This window comes from Salmo salar, chromosome 26 (genome assembly GCF_965601325.2).
Source record: "Salmo salar chromosome 26, fSalSal1, whole genome shotgun sequence".
Taxonomy (NCBI): Eukaryota; Metazoa; Chordata; class Actinopteri; order Salmoniformes; family Salmonidae; genus Salmo; species Salmo salar.
The window spans coordinates 312,225-327,016 of NC_138316.1; positions in this window are offsets into that span (position 1 = coordinate 312,225).

A 14,792-nucleotide genomic window follows, 5' to 3' on the forward strand; every position below is an offset into this window, starting at 1 on the left:
AAAGCAAAACATTAGATTATGTCAGCAGAGTACCAAGCCAGAAATAATCAGACACCCATTTTTCAAGCTAGCATATAATGTCACCAAAACCCAGAAGACAGCTAAATGCAGCACTCACCTTTGATGATCTTCATCAGATGACAACCCTAGGACATTATGTTATACAATACATGCATGTTTTGTTCAATCAAGTTCATATTTATATCAAAAACCAGCTTTTTACATTAGCATGTGACGTTCAGAACTAGCATACCCCCCGCAAACTTCCGGGGAATTCGCTAACATTTTACTAAATTACTCACGATAAACGTTCACAAAAAGCATAACAATTATTTTAAGAATTATAGATACAGACCTCCTCTATGCACTCGATATGTCCGATTTTAAAATAGCTTTTTGGTGAAAGCACATTTTGCAATATTCTAAGTACATAGCCCAGGCATCACAGGCTCGCTATTTAGACACCCTGCAAGTTTAGCACTCACCATAATCATATTTTCTATTATAAAAGTTTGATTACCTTTTGTTGTCTTCGTCAGAATGCACTCCCAGGACTGCTACTTCAATAACAAATGTTGGTTTGGTCCAAATTAATCCATCGTTATATCCGAATAGCGGCGTTTTGTTCGTGCGTTCCAGACACTATCCGAAATGGTAAAGAAGGGTCGCCCGCATGGCCCAATTTGTGACAAAAAAATTCTAAATATTCCATTACCGTACTTCGAAGCATGTCAACCGCTGTTTAAAATCAATTTTTACGCCATTTTTCTCGTAGAAAAGCGATAATATTCCGACAGGGAATCTCCTTTTCGGCAAACAGAGGAAAAAATCCCAAAGGCGGGGGCGGTCGGGGTCACGCGCATAAGCTAGTGTCTCTTGATGGGCCACTTGAGAAAGGCGATAATGTGTTTCAGCCTGGGGCTGGAATGACGACATTCTCTTTTTTCCCGGGCTCTGAGAGCCTATGGAAGACGTAGGAAGTGTCACGTTAGAGCAGAGATCCTTAGTAAAAGATAGAGATGGAAAAGAAGTTCAAGAAATGGTCAGACAGGCCACTTCCTGTAAAGGAATCTCTCAGGTTTTGACCTGCCATTTGAGTTCTGTTATACTCACAGACACCATTCAAACAGTTTTAGAAACTTTAGGGTGTTTTCTATCCATATGTAATAAGTATATGCATATTCTAGTTACTGGGTAGGAGTGGTAACCAGATTAAATCGGGTATGTTTTTTATCCAGCCGTGTCAATACTGCCCCCTAGCCCTAACAGGTTAAGCCAGGTGAGGTCTCTGCATGTGTGTGTGGTGGGACAAAAGAGCTATCTAAGGCATTTTGAGCGGGACTGAGGGCTCTACAGTGAAATAAAACAATAAGAACTAGTCAAGACAGCAGTACGTAGACAAGGCATATTGGCATTAGAGAGAGGCATAAAGCAATCACAGGTGTTGATCAGGAGAGCTAAGACAACATTGGGTAAATTGAGATGAATGGGCAGAGCGGGTCATTTAGGTACATACAGGACCTGAGTTCGAGGCTGCGCCCGACAAACAAAATGAGGTACCGTGTTATTGAAACTGTCCAGGGAGCATCAGCTGTGTAGCCGAGTGATCATAGGGTCAGAAAAGCAGTAATAGGTGAGTCAGGGTGCCGTTCGGTAGTTACTGCTACGCTAGACGAGCAGGGGACACAGCATTCAGAAAAGCTAGCTGGCTGCGGCTAGTAGATGGTTTTTTGGCGACATTGTAACAGAATAGCTTGTTGAGACCACATCGGGCGATCACGTCGGCAGTCCAGTTGTGATGGATCGGTGAGGCTTCGTATCAACAATGAAGGGTCCAGGCCAATTGGCAAAGGAGGTATTATAGCCCTAGAATTAGCTGGTATATGGGCCTAGCTCGAGGCTAGCTCAAGGTTAGCTGGTGCTTGCTTCGGGACAGAGGCGTTAGCTAACAGTAGCCACTCGTTTGCAGCTAGCTAGCTGCGATGATCCGGTGTAATGATCCAGAGAGGCAGGAATCCGGTGATATAGTAGAGAGAAGCAGTCCGATATGCTCTGGGTTGATATCGCGCTGTGCAGACTGGCAGGTGTTGTCCGAGCTAAGACTGGCTGATGTCCGGCAAAAAGGCGAAGACCGCTAGTCGTGGCTAAAAAAGACTAGTAGCTAGTTAGCTGGCTAGCTACTAATGGAAGTTCCAATTTTAAGGAATAAAAATAGCAGATCCGTACCACATTGGGTGAGGCGGGTTGTAGGAAAGTATATTTAGTACATAGATAGAAAATGAGATTAAGATATATACGAAAAAGACTGGCTATTTACACGGGATAAGACACAGGATAAGACGAAGACAAATACACACGTCCTACTGCAACGCCATCTTGGATAATGGGCCTAATGAAATTATTTCAATTGACTGATTTACTTCTACAGTATGAACTGTAACTCAGTAAAATCTTTGAAATTGTTGCATGCTGCGTTTATATTTTTTTGTTCAGTATACATTTTGTTCAGTATACACTCTTTTCATTGGCCTATGCCATTGGTTGCATTTAAGACATGGGCCATTCGTTTTATTGATCTCAGTATGTCAATGTCGGAGCATCCTGTCATTTGGGGAATTTGTGTGGTATTAAAAAATATTCTTGTAATGTCTCCAGCCATGTAAAATGACTTAGAATTGCAGGAAATTATGTTAGAAAAGGCATTTCTGGTCTTCAGTGCTGAGACTCAAATGTTATGAAACTCTGGTGGCGTCCCTGCCTCAGAACAGCCTCAATTCAGCCACGGCATTTAACCACGGTAAGGTGACTGAGAATATGGTTGCATACAAACAGTCCATTTATGCCCTCTGTAAGGCAATCAAACAGGCAAAACATCAGTACAGAGAAGAAGTGGAGTCACAATTCAATGGCTCAGATGCGAGACGTATGTGGCAAGGACTCCAGACAATAACGGATTTCAAAGGGAAAACCAGCCACACCGATATCTTGTTCCCGGACAAGCTAAACACCTTCTTCACCCGCTTTGAGGATGACACAGTGCCGCCGACGTGGGCCGCTCCCGAGGACTACTCTTGTTCTCTGTGGCCGACATGAGTGAGACATTTAAGAGTGTTAACCCTCTCAAGGCTGCCAGCCCATATGGCATCCTTAGCCTCGCCCTCAGAGCATGCGCAAACCAGCTGACTGGAGTGTTTACTCAGCCCCCTCCTGTACTCGCTGCTCACCCAGGACTACATGGCCACACACCCCTCCAACTCAATCATCAAGTTAGCAGATGGCACAACAGTGGTAGGCCTGACTATCAACAATGACGAGACAGCCTATAGGGAGGAGGTGAGGGCTCTGGCAGAGTGGTGCCAGGAAAATAACCTCTCCCTGAGCGTCAACAAAATGAAGGAGCTGATTGTGGACTTCAGGAGACAGCAGAGGGAGCACACCCCATATCCACAGTGTGGTGAAGAAGGTGCAGCAATGCCTCTTCAACCTCAGGAGGCTGAAGAAATTTGGCTAAGACCCTCACACATTTTTACAGATGCACCGTTGAGAGCATCCTGTGGGGCGGTATCACCTTCTTGGCATTCTCTCAACCAGCTTCATGAGGTAGCCACCTAGAATGCATTAAAAGTTCATTTCCTTCTTAATGCGTTTGAGCCAATCAGTTGTGTTGTGACAAGGTAGGGGTGGTATACAGAAGATAGCCCTATTTGGTAAAAGACCAAGTCCATATTATGGCAAGAACAGCTCAAATAAGCAAAGAGAAATGACATTCCATCATTACTTTAAGACATGAAGGTCAGTCAATCCGGAAAATTTCAAGAACTTTGATAGTTTTTTCAAGTGCAGTCACAAAAACCACCAAGCGCTATGATGAAACCGCCACAGGAAAGGAAGACCCAGAGTTACCTCTACTACTGTTCATTAGAGTTACCAGCCTTAGAAATTGCAGCCCAAATAAATGCTTCACAGAGTTCAAGTAACAGACACATTTCAACATCAACTGTTCAGAGGAGACTACATTAATAAGGCCTTCATGGTCAAATTGTTGCAAAGAAACCACTACTAAAGGACACCAATAAGAAAAAGACACTTGCTTGGGCCAAGAAACACGAGCAATGGATATTAGACCGGTGAAAATCTGTCCTTTGGCCTGATGAGTCCAAATTTGAGATTTCTGGTTCCATCCCTCGTGTCTTTGTGAGATGCAGAGTAGGTGAATGGATAATCTCCGCATGTGTGGTTCCCAGGAGGATGATTTGTGATGGTGTGCTTTGCTGGTGACACTGTCTGTGATTTATTTAAAATTCAAGCCACACTTAACCAGCATGGCTACCACGGCATTCTGCAGCGATACGCCATCCCATCTGGTGCCAAGAATGTGCAAAGCTGTCATCAAGGCAAAGGGTGGCTACTTTGAAGAACCTCAAATATAAAATATATTTTGATTTGTTAAGCACTTTTTTGGTTACTACATGATTCCTTAGGTGTTATTTTATAGTTTTGATGTCTTCACTATTATTCTACAATGTAGAAAATAGTAAAAGTAAAGGAACACTCGAGTGAGTAGGTGTGTCCAAACTTTTGACTGGTACTATATATACATATGTAGGGTAGTGTAACTGTAGGCTTTGTATAGAAGTGTCTGATAATATTTAAATCCCTTACATTTTCCCAAGTACAGTTTGTTTTTGTGGACAAGAACAGCCTCAATTCGTTGGGGCATGGACTCTACAAGGTGGCGAAAGCGTTCCACAGGATGCTGGCCCATGTTGACTCCAATGCTTCCCACAGTTGTGTCAAGTTGGCTGGATGTCCTTTGAGTGGTGAACCATTCTTGATACACACAGGAAACTATTGAGTGTGAAAAACCCAGCAGGGTTGCAGTTCATGACACAAACGGGTGCACCTGGCACCTACTACCATACGCTGTTCAAGGGCACTTAAATCTTATGTCTTGCCCATTCACCCACTGAATGGCTTACATACACAATCCATGTCTCAATTGTCTCAAGGCTTAAAAATCCTTCTTTAACCTGTCTCCTCCCCTTCATCTTCAGTGATGGAAGTAGATTTAACAAGTGCCATCAATAAGGGATCATGGCTTTCACCTGGATTAATCTAAGTCATGCAAAGAGCATATAATGTTTTGTACACTCAGTGTATAGAGATCGCAAGGTTTTATCTGTCCCATTATGGCGTCTGTGACCACATGGACAGCGCCATTGAGGACATTTCCATTTTGAAGTAGTTCTTCTACTACGAGTTGGTAAACAAACTGAAAGGGTGCATACTGCCACCTGTAATATGTTGTTTGAACAGGTAAAAAGCCAAGGTTGTTTTCTGCCACTTGCAGTTATGGAATGTTTGCTCACGAGTAGACTACCATTCATTGGCTGATTCCTCCTGATGACGCGGATGGAATTATGTGATCATTCCTTAACCCATTGGAAGTCCCACCCGGATGACTACTTCAAAATGGTGAAGGTACTCAATGGCGCTGCCCATGCTAAAACGGGCTTTCGGGCACTAGAGTCCTCTGTACATCTCTATGGTCAACACAGGCTGAGTGGTCAGTAAGATGGTTCACTATTGGTTAACAGACTGAGCTGTCAGTAAGATGGTTCACTATTGGTTAACTAAGGCTGAGTCAGTTTGAGCCAGTTGCCTTTATAACTGAAGGAAAACTACTCGACAGCACCAGTCATTCACAAGTAGATGTTTGATATTCTGCTCTTGAGTACATCTTTTATGTTGTACTCTTCATCAATTATTGATTGCGGCACAAAGATGAAGCACTGCAGGCGGTGTGTTTATCTCCAGCTGGATGATATTTCATTGATTGTGTGTGTGTGTCTGTTGTGGCATTGCACAGTGTTAATTATGTAGCAGTTGAGTCTCCTCATACAGGCCTGATCTTGTGAGATTATTATATAAAAGTTGAGTCCCTCATCAATAAACCAGAGGCATGGATGGGCGGTCACAAAAATTCACTGGGTTCTCAGTCCGGAGCTGAGGGTGGATGATGGCTCAAGGTCTTTCTTCAGGCAGAGGGGGCTACAAGGCCGACACACACATACCCATCTTGGCCAAAGTCACTTTTCTCTCTACACACCACAAACAAGGTCGAAACATACTCCCTCTACACAAAACATATTTAAATACACTTATTTTACACACACAGGCACACGAATGAATTACCAACATGCCTCTTCTGGCTTTACACAACACACAAATAAGGCCTTGTGTTACACATAGAAGTTAGATGAAATGTGACACTTTACACAACACTTTCAACGGGGTATATGTTTACTGAACCCCCAAAGCACCCCCTCTAAGACACAACCAGGTGCAGCTTAACCCCCCCCCCCCCTCGTAGCCCCTTTCATTCAATGCAAAATAAAATACAGTACCTATGTCGCCATCTCTCTCTCTCCCTCTCTCCTCTTTCTTCTTTTGTCATACACTTGTTTTCTGTTGTTGCCTGAGGCCTCTGGCTGAATTGAACCCAGAGTCTGCTGACTCACGGCGCTTGACGGTGAAAGGGAGAGAAAGAGAGGAGGGAGAGAAAAGGCTCAGCAGGTGGTGGGCACCACCACGAATCTTTAGCCTGCAGACTCCTTTCAGTGGGCACAAAACCGCTAGGCTGCCACAGAGAGGCCCTGCTTTCCATCAGAATATTACCCCTTCGTTTCCCCCTTCTTTAAACGCTAAACGGAGAGAACAGGCTTGGGCTGGGATAATGGGATCTTTTCTCTCTCTCTGCCGCCGGGGGTGAAAACGGCAACAATGGAGGCAAAATGATTTAAAGGGAGCTTTTTCACCTGCTCTCCTTCTTCTCCCAAGCTATCTGTGTCTTTCAGAGGATGCTAATGCCAGCTAATTTACCAAAAGGTACTGTATGACATGCACGCTCTCTCTCTCTCTCTCTCACTCTCTCTCTTTCTCTCTCTCACACACACACACTAAATGAAATTGCACAGAAGACATTCTGCTGTTAGTGAAAGACAGTGGAGGCTATAGTTCGTCATCCATCTCAGTAATTGTTGTGGTTATCATCATTAACCTATTTGGATGCTGGCTACAGAAGTGTTTCAGCTGGTAGACTTACACAAATACCACCCTATTCTCTATATAGTGCACTACTTTTGACCAGGACCTAATGCACTATATAGCGGATAGGGTGCCATTTGGGACACAGTGTTTATTTCACTCAATTGAAAAGGCACGGTATTGTTTGCTTCAGGTGTCCAGGACTCACTTGAGTAAGAGATGTTAATACCAATCTGACTTACCTGGGTAAATAAAGGATAAATACAAATAAATAAACTAGATGGTAATTGTCCATGAAATTGTGCGACTTGCTTTGACTCTTTAAAAGTATTTTTGTGGCAGTGGAAGAAGATTAAAATGTTTTACTTGAAGGGCAACTCCACCAATTTTCAACCTCATATTCATTATCTCCAGCACCAAACCAGTGTCTACTTGTGGTTCGAGCATTGGGCCAGTAACCGGAAGGATGCTGGATCGAATCCCCGAGCTGACAAGGTAAAAATATGTTGGTCTGCCCCTGAGCAAGGCAATTAACCCACTGTTCCCTGCACGACTAAGACGTGGATGTTGATTAAGGCAGCCCCCTGTCGTGGAAATATTCGGTCAATCATATTTCACAAATACCGGAGCCTGTGAGCTAAAATAGTATTATTTACCTAATCTGAAATCCACAACAGAAGCTAGCCAGAAGTTAGCCAGTTCACTAGCTAACGTTAGAATTCAGCTAACCACGGTTGGCGGTCATCAGCTATCCCTTAGCTTGAAAAGCTATTGCCAGTTTTGTACAACGTGACTCAGACCAGAGCATACCGGACCTATTTTCTCTCCATATCCCCGGATTTCTACAGCAAGCTCTGGACATTTACACCTGGATCTTGCAGCTAGCTAGCTGCTATCCGAGTGACTATTGGCTAACGTCGGTCCCGGAGCTAACATCAATTATTCCAGAGCTAGCCAGCTGAAGAGTTCCATGAGCCACTCCTGGGCTACAATCACCTATCCGGACCCGTTTTACTGCCGATGCTGAGCCCCATCAGGCCTTCACGACTGGACTACCAAATGTTATCTGCCCGAGGGAGTTATCCAACTGGCCCCTCCGTCGCAACGTAACCTGAACGCCCATCTGCGCCCTACTAATCGTTAGCTGTCTTATCGGCTGCTATCTGAATAGGTCTATCGGAAAATTTTCTTGGGCCACGATAACTATAACTATTTTGCAAATTGGATTGGTCCCCCCTACCATACGGAACCCCACTAATCTACAGACGGAAACGCACAAGGTGGCTAAAAACAGACCTCCCTCCATCTTCTGCCAGCTTGCTACCTGTCTGAATCTCACTGGACCCTTATGATCACTCGGCTAAGCATGCCTCTCCTTAATGTCAATATGCCTTGTCCATTGCTGTTCTGGCTAGTGTTTATTGGCTTATTTCACTGCAGCCCTGCTCATTATACCTTATCTAACCTTTCAGTTCCTCCACCCACACATGCTATGACATCACCTGGTTTCAATGATGTTTCTAGAGACAATATCTCTCTCATCATCACTCAATGCCTAGGTTTACCTCCACTGTATTCACATCCTACCATACCTTTGTCTGTACATTATACCTTGAAGCTATTTTATCGCCCCCAGAAACCTGCTCCTTTTACTCTCTATTCCGGAAGTCATAGACGACCAATTCTCATAGCTTTTAGCCGTACCCTTATCCTACTCCTTCTCTGTTCCTCTGGTGATGTAGAGGTGAATCCAGGCCCTGCAGTGCCTAGCTCCACTCGTATTCCCCAGGCGTTCTCTTTTGATGACTTCTGTAACCGTAATAGCCTTGGTTTCATGCATGTTAACATTAGAAGCCTCCTCCCTAAGTTTGTTTTATTCACTGCTTTAGCACACTCTGCCAACCCGCATGTCCTAGCCGTGTCTGAATCCTGGCTTAGGAAGTCCAACAAAAACTCTGAAATCTTCATCCCTATCTACAACATTTTCAGACAAGATAGAATGGCCAAAGGGGGCGGTGTTGCAATCTACTGCAGAGATAGTCTGCAGAGCCTGCTATAGACCACCCTCTGCCCCCAGCTGTGCTCTGGACACCATATGTGAACTGATTGCACCCATCTATCTTCAGAGCTCGTGCTGCTAGGTGACCTAAACTGGGACATGCTTAACACCCCAGCCATCCTACAATCTAAGCTTGCTGACCTCAATCTCACACAAATTATCAATGAACCTATCAGGTACCACCCCAAAGCCGTAAACACGGGCACCCTCATAGATATCATCCTAACCAACTTGCCCTCTAAATACACCTCTGCTGTTTTCAATCAAGATCTCAGCGATCATTGCCTGCATCCGTAATGGGTCAGCAGTCAAACGACCTCCACTCATCACTGTCAAACGCTCCCTGAAACACTTCAGCGAGCAAGCCTTTCTAATCGACCTGGCCCGGGTATCCTGGAAGGATATTGACCTCATCCCGTCAGTAGAGGATGCCTGGTCATTTTTTTTAAGGGCAGTCAGGTCTGGAGAGAACCAAGGGCTATATTTGTTCCTGGTTCTACATTTCTTGAATGGGGCATGCTTATTTAAGATGGTGAGGCAGGCATTTTAACCAACACAAAACATCCTGTGGTGTTCTGCATTAGCATCAAACAGCCCCCGTGATATGCAACTTTTCAGGGAAGTTAGAAACCAATATACACAGGCAGTTAGAAAAGCCAAGGCTAGCTTTTTCAAGCAGACATTTGCTTCCTGCAACACAAACTCAAAAAAGTTCTGGGACACCGTAAAGTCGATGGAGAATAAGAACACCTCCTCCCAGCTGCGCACTGCACTGAGGATAGGAAACTCTGTCACCACCGATAAATTCACTATAATTGAGAATTTTAAGAAGCATTTTTCTACGGCTGGCCATGCTTTCCACCTGGCTACCCCTACTCCGGTCAACAGCACTGCACCCCCCACAGCAACTCGCCCAATCCTTCCCCATTTCTCCTTCTCCCAAATCCAGTCAGCTGATGTTCTGAAAGAGCTGCAAAATCTGGGCCCCTACAAATCAGCCGGGCTAGACAATCTGGACCCTCTCTTTCTAAAATTATCTGCCGACATTGTTGCAACCCCTATTACTAGCCTGTTCAACCTCTCTTTCGTGTCATCTGAGATTCCCAAAGATTGGAAAGCAGCTGCTGTCATCCCCCTCTTCAAAGGGGAGACACTCTTAACCCAAACTCCTACAAACCTATATCTATCCTACCCTGCCTTTCTAAGGTCTTCGAAAGCCAAGTCAACAAACAGATAACCGACCATTTCGAATCCCACCGCACCTTCTCCTCTATGCAATCTGGTTTCAGAGCTGGTCATGGGTGCACCTCAGCCACGCTCAAGGTCCTAAACAATATTTTAACCGCCATCGATAAGAAACAATACTGTGCTGCCGTATTCATTGACCTGGCCAAGGCTTTCGACTCTGTAAATCACCACATCCTCATCGGCAGACTCTATAGCCTTGGTTTCTCAAATGATTGCCTCGCCTGGTTCACCAACTACTTCTCTGATAGAGTTCAACGTATCAAATCGGAGGGCCTGTTGTCCGGGCCTCTGGTAGTCTCCATGGGGGTGCCACAGGGTTCAATTCTTGGGCCAACTCTTTTCTCTGTATACATCAATGATGTTGCTCTTGCTGCTGGTGAGTCTCTGATCCACCTCTATGCAGACGACACCATTCTGTACACTACTGGCCCTTCTTTGGACACTGTGTTAACAACCCTCCAGACGAGCTTCAATGCCATACAACTCTCCTTCCATGGCCTCCAAATGCTCTTAAATACAAGTAAAACTAAATGCATGCTCTTCAACCGGTCGCTGCCTGCATCTGCCCGCCCGTCCAGCATCACTACTCTGGACGGTTCTGACTTAGAATATGTGGACAACTACAAATACCTAGGTTTCTGGTTAGACTGTAAACTCTCCTTCCAGACTCACATCAAACATCTCCAATCCAAAGTTAAATCTAGAATTGGCTTCCTATTTCGCAACAAAGCATCCTTCACTCATGCTGCCAAACATACCCTCGTAAAACTGAACATCCTACCAATCCTCGACTTCGGCGATGTCATTTACAAAATAGCCTCCAACACCCTACTCAATAAACCGGATGCAGTCTATCACAGTGCCATCCGTTTTGTCACCAAAGCCCTGTATACTACCCACCACTGCGACCTGTATGCTCTCGTTGGCTGGCCCTTGCTTCATACTCATCGCCAAACCCACTATCTCCAGGTCATCTACAAGACCCTGCTAGGTAAAGTCCTCCCTTATCTCCGCTCACTGGTCACCATAGCAGCACCCACATGTAGCACGTGCTCCAGCAGGTATATCACTCTGGTCACCCCCAAAGCCAATTCCTCCTTTGGCCGTCTCTCCTTCCAGTTCTCTGCTGCCAATGACTGGAACGAACTACAAAAATCTCTGAAACTGGAAACACTTATCTCCCTCACTAGCTTTAACCTGTTGGGGCTAGGGGGAAGTATTTTCACGGCTGGATAAAAAACGTACCCGATTTAATCTGGTTACTAATCCTACCCAGTAACTAGAATATGCATATACTTATTATATATGGATGGAAAACACCCTAAAGTTTCTAAAACTGTTTGAATGGTGTCTGTGAGTATAACAGAACTCAAATGGCAGGTCAAAACCTGAGAGATTCCTTTACAGGAAGAGGCCTGTCTGACCATTTCTGGAACTTCTTTGCCATCTCTATCTTTTACAAAGGATCTCTGCTCTAACGTGACACTTCCTACGTCGTCCATGGGCGCTCAGAGCCCGGGAAAAAACAGAATGTCGTCATCCCAGCCCCAGGCTGAAACACATTATCGCCTTTCTCAAGTGGCCGATCAAGGGACTGTGGGCTTAGGCACGTGACCTGGCCGCCCCCGTCTTTGTGATTTTTTCCTCTGTTTGCCGAAAAGGAGATTCCCGGTCGGAATATTATCGCTTTTCTACGAGAAAAATGGCATAAAAATTGATTTTAAACAGCGGTTGACATGCTTCGAAGTACGGTAAAGGAATATTTAGAATTTTTTTGTCACGAAATGCGCCACGCGTGCGACCGTTATTTACCATTTCGGATAGTTTCTGGAACGCACGGACAAAACGACGCTATTCGGATATAACGATGGATTATTTGGGACCAAACCAACATTTGTTATTGAAGTAGAAGTCCTGGGAGTGCATTCTGACGAAGAACAGGAAAGGTAAGACCATTTTTCTTATAGTAAATCTGATTATGGTGAATGCTAAACTTGCTGGGTGTCTAAATAGCTAGCCCTGTGATGCCGGGCTATGTACTTAGAATATTGCAAAATGTGCTTCATCCGAAAAGCTATTTTAAAATCGGACATATCGAGTGCATAGAGGAGGTCTGTATCTATAATTCTTAAAATAATTGTTATGCTTTTTGTGAACGTTTATCGTGAGTAATTTAGTAAAATGTTAGCGAATTCCCCGGAAGTTTGCGGGGGGTATGCTAGTTCTGAACGTCACATGCTAATGTAAAAAGCTGTTTTTTGATATAAATATGAACTTGATTGAACAAAACATGCATGTATTGTATAACATAATGTCCTAGGGTTGTCATCTGATGAAGATCATCAAAGGTTAGTGCTGCATTTAGCTGTCTTCTGGGTTTTTGTGACAGTATATGCTAGCTTGAAAAATGGGTGTCTGATTATTTCTGGCTTGGTACTCTGCTGACATAATCTAATGTTTTGCTTTCGTTGTAAAGCCTTTTTGAAATCGGACAGTGTGGTTAGATTAACGAGAGTCTTGTCTTTAAATAGCTGTAAAATAGTCATATGTTTGAGAAATTGAAGTAATAGGATTTTTAAGGTTTTGAAAATCGCGCCACAGGCTTCAACTGGCTGTTACGTAGGTGGGACGAATTCGTCCCGCCTAGCCCAGAGAGGTTAACCTGTTGAGGACAGACGTTTCGCTAGCAGAACCCCGTTCCGCCTGCGGAACCCCTAGCCAACAGCCAATGGCATCGCACGGCGTGAAATACAAAACCAACTAAAATACCACAATTCAATTTCTCAAACAATCAACTATTTTACACCATTTTAAAGATAAGACTCTCGTTAATCAAACCACATTGTCCGATTTCAAAAAGGCTTTACAGCGAAAGCAAAACATTAGATTATGTTAGGAGAGTACATAGACACAAATAATCACACACCCATTTTCCAAGTAAGCATATATGTCACATAAACCCAAGCCACAGTTAAATGCAGCACTAACCTTTGATGATCTTCATCAGATGACACTCCTAGGACATTATGTTATACAATACATGCATGTTTTGTTCAATCAAGTTCATATTTATATCAAAAACCAGCTTTTTACATTAGCATGTGATGTTCAGAACTAGCATACCCACCGAAAACTTCCGGTGAATTTACTAAATTACTCATGATAAACGTTCACGAAATACATAACAATTATTTAAAGAATTATAGATACAAAACTCCTTTATGCAATCGCGGTGTCCGATTTTAAAATAGCTTTTCGGTGAAAGCACATTTTGCAATATTCTGAGTAGATAGCTCGGTCATCACAGGCTAGCTAATTTGACACCCACCAAGTTTGGGGCTCACTAAACTCAGAATTACTATTAGAAAAATTGGATTACCTTTCCTGTTCTTCGTCAGAATGCACTCCCAGGACTTCTACTTCAACAACAAATGTTGTTTTGGTTCCAAATAATCCATAGTTATATCCAAATACCGCCGTTTTGTTCGTGCGTTCAGGTCACTATCCTAAGGGTGACGCGCGAGCGCATTTCGTGACAAAAAATGTCAAAATATTCCATTACCGTACTTCGAAGCATGTGAAACGTTGTTTAAAATCAATTTTTATGCAATTTTTCTCGTAAAATAGCAATAATATTCCAACCGTGCAACGGTGTATTCATTCAAAGGCTGAAAGAAAAAAATGTAGAAGTCTCGTGACCGCGCATCTCCAGTCTCAATGTCCCCAGGCTGACCACTCACAAACAGAGCTGTTGTACTTTGCCCAGAGACAGCAGACACCCCATTCCACTTTCTGGCGGCTTTAGAGAGCCAATGGGAGCCTTAGAAAGTGTCACATTACAAAACAGATGCTGTAATGTCGAAAGAGATGCAACAGAAGGACAACAAATTGTCAGACAGGGCACTTCCTGTATGGAATCTTCTCAGGCTTTGGCCTGAAATATGAGTTATGTTATACTCACAGACACCATTCAAACAGTGTTAGAAAGTTTAGAGTGTTTTCTATCCAAATCAACTAATTATATGCATTTTCTAGTTTCTGGGCAGGAGTAGTAACCAGATTAAATCGGGTACCTTTTTTCATCCGGCCGTGAAAATACTGCCCCCTATCCCAAAGAAGTTAACCATTCTAAATGTAATACTTTTTCCTGTCGCAAATGTAGTCAATTTCTCAGCTGAAGAAATCAGTGATATTTGATCCCAGGAATCTAATAAGAAGTTGTTTGAGACATGGTCACCTACAGTTGAAGTCGGAAGTTTACATTCACCTTAGCCAAATACATTTTACTCAGTTTTTCACAATTACTGACATTTAATCCTAGTAAAGATTCCCTGTCTTAGGTTCATTTAGGATCATAGCTTTATTTTAAGAATGTGAAATGTCAGAATAATAGTAGAGAGAATGATTTATTTCAGCTTTTATTTCTTTCATCACATTC